Source organism: Nannospalax galili, unplaced genomic scaffold (assembly GCF_000622305.1).
Source record: "Nannospalax galili isolate Female #2095 unplaced genomic scaffold, S.galili_v1.0 scaffold23238, whole genome shotgun sequence".
NCBI classification, from domain to species: domain Eukaryota; kingdom Metazoa; phylum Chordata; class Mammalia; order Rodentia; family Spalacidae; genus Nannospalax; species Nannospalax galili.
In genome coordinates this window covers 1-3,002 of record NW_008341806.1, presented here as the reverse complement: position 1 = coordinate 3,002, position 3,002 = coordinate 1, and the positions used below count along the sequence as shown (strand labels likewise).

The following is a 3,002-nucleotide window of genomic DNA, read 5'->3' as shown; positions in this document are numbered from 1 at the left end:
CATCATTTATTTTTTGTTAGAACAAGAGTGGGCTTGTTTTCCTTGCACTGCAGTGTTGAATTAGGCCAAGATAAGAAGTCTTTCATCTGAGTAGGATTCTCTTGCTAAGAACAAAATCATCAATGAGAAATAATTCTCTAAATAACATCTTATATGAACTTAAGTCTTCGCATGCAATCTCTTGGACTCTTAAAAAATATATTGATCATTTTAATCTTTGATTATACTTTCCTTTTTGGTGTTTTAGACCATGTAGTTGGCCCAAATAAACCAATTTGTTCTTACTCTTAAGGTCAGTTGAGGATCTGTTCCTCAGGGTCACATGGGCTTGGGAGGAAGGAGCTCCGGGTTCCTTCGTCTTTTCTTCAGCACATATACTAAACTTGGAATGATACAGAGAAGATTAGCATGGCCCCCGTGCCCAAAACATCTTTTGAAAAATGATTTTTAGCAGTGCAAATAAGATTTTCTTTGGCAAATCTAATTATTTTAGAAATTAACTTTAAAATATATACAGTTGTTCAACATATATAAACACACCTTCTGTCCTGTGTCCAATATACACTGACAATAGCACTAATATGAATCAAAACAAGTACTTTTAGTGTAGACAAAGAAACAACAGTAACCAGTCAAGAAGAGTTCATTAAATTTCTGAAACACAATAGCATAATGAAGAGTGAAGAAAATGCAGTTGGGAAGATGTTGTACACTTAATGTTAGGTAAATTTTCATGCATTAAGTAAAACAGGCTGTGAATCTACAGGCCCCATAGAGTCCTGTTTGGTAATAAGAGGAATGTAAACAGAGAATAAGAGGAGTGTAAGCAGAGAACAAAGTTGTAAACAGGATGCTGATCTTGTTGGAATTATCTACACCACCCCACACCAATACACCAGGTGACTGAGTTTCTCCACAGGAAAACAGACTTTCTCTCAAAGGAAACCCAGTCTAAGAAGCCCTGTCCTGGGGACCTTGAGTGGTGACAGAGAAGGAGAAATCAATGCATGGGGATGGAAGGGAAGGAGTGGCTGTGTTCATTCCCCGAAGCGAGAGTCTCAGAGCTTCTTTCTCCATCTTGTTTCTCAACAATGGCAGCCAGATTTATCTTCCAGATAGTAAAGCACTGTAAAGATCTCTGCATTTTATCATCTTAATAGAAAATTCTCTCAAAGTGTCTGTCAGTATGAATGGACTAATATCAACTCAAGACACAGTCATGGAATTTGAGAATATTAAGATTGAATTGAAGCATAAAACCCTTCAGAGAAATCCCCGAGTGACATATAAGGTATTCATATCGAGATTGCGCCACAATTCTCAAGAGCACCTGCTTTATTCATGCACTGAACAATTATAGTGATAGACCGCCATGTCTGCCATAGATTTACCACCTATTTTCTATTTCTTCATGAAATGCGCGAGAATGTTTTCTATCCAGTTGTCTGAAGCAAAGTCACAGGAAGTCACATTCTCCAGGAATCTGTGTATTCAGTAAGGGTGAGAAATGAGTGTGCTCTCAATTCTGTATTTACCAGGTGGATGCTGCAGATTTGAATAAACAGTGAAGCCCGGACGCTGCCATCTGTAGTCTGATGCTCTATTTAACTGAACATCTCTCCCTGGAATCTTGAAACATCTATTAGAATATGTAGAATTCTAACTCAAGAAATGGAAAATTACCAACTGAAATGAGAATATAATGCAGTTCTCCCACTAATTTTGTTTTCCTTTTCCTTTCTTGGGAGGCTCCCTCCCAAGGCCCCAGGCTCACAGACTAACATTAGACATTTTTAGTTTGAGTTTATAGTAGGGAGTGCAGGGTTACTTACTAAGAGACGATAGGAGGCAATCTTTCTAATCTCTTCTGCTCCTCCCTTAGCTTTCGCCTTGGGCCCTCCGGCTTGCCCCAGGTCTGGAAATGCCCCATCTCATTTCCACGCTTGCAGAACACCCTGGCCATTTTCCCCGGTGGCCACCCACCTCCTCCTCAGGTCCAATCTCCCACACGCTAGGCTCCACTGTTTTTCCCATAGTGCCCTGCACTCGCCTGTGGCTCTTCAAAGGAAATTGGGAGGAATAAGTCATTGCTGGGCTACAACACTAAACAAAGAAAATGAAAATAGTAGGAAATAATGACAATCATAATTTTCTTTTTTTAAAAAAATTTTATTTACTATTTTTATTTTATGTGTATGCGTATATTGCCTGCATGTAGGTAAGTGCACCCGCATCCTGCAGTGCCTGCAGAAGTCAGAAGAGGCTGTTGGATCCCGTGGGACTGGAGTTATGGACAGTTTTGAGCTGCCATGTGGGTGCTGGGATTGGAACCCGGGTCTTCTGCAAGAGCAACCAGTGTTCCTTAACCACCGAGCCATCTCTCCAGCCCCGATAATCATAATTTTCAAGATAAGGAATAATATTTATGTAACTACAATGATTAACACAAAAAATATTGGTATAACTAAGTGGTGTAATACCACATGCCCTGTTGTTAATGAATGATGTGTGTGTGTGTGTGTGTGTGTGTGAGCATGCGTGTGTGTGTGCATGCTTGCTATCTCTTTGTAGGTTTTTTTTAACCTGGAATGCACTGTAACTGAAATATTCATCTCCCATTCTAGAGAATCAATAAATGCAGCATATGAATGTGTATCTAAGAAGTAGTCACTGTTTACAAATATGAATATATGTCAGAAGTAGCTGTTCATGTTGTACTTGGCTGGATTGTTATTTCAAACTGCAAACACACAATGCACTCCCATGCACATAAGCACATGCATTAGAATGTATTGAAAAATAATTGTATTTAGTTAAAAATTCAACGTCTGCTTTTTCATGTCCTTTGCCTGAAACTATATGTTGGTTATATTGTTTTAGTTTTTGAACTATTGAATTATGCCTAATTTTAGCCACTATTATGACTGATAAATAATAAGCCTAAGCTGATGTATTGTGATAAATATTTGGTAGGATAAGGGTATGAATTCTTATCATATCAG

The 3,002-nt window shown here is 38.6% G+C and overlaps 1 pseudogene; it reads left to right on the top strand.

The window, feature by feature from the left end:
• Positions 1–356: 356 nt before the first annotated feature.
• LOC115071080 lies at positions 357–449 on the top strand (annotated as a pseudogene).
• The last annotated feature ends 2,553 nt before the right edge of the window (positions 450–3,002 follow it).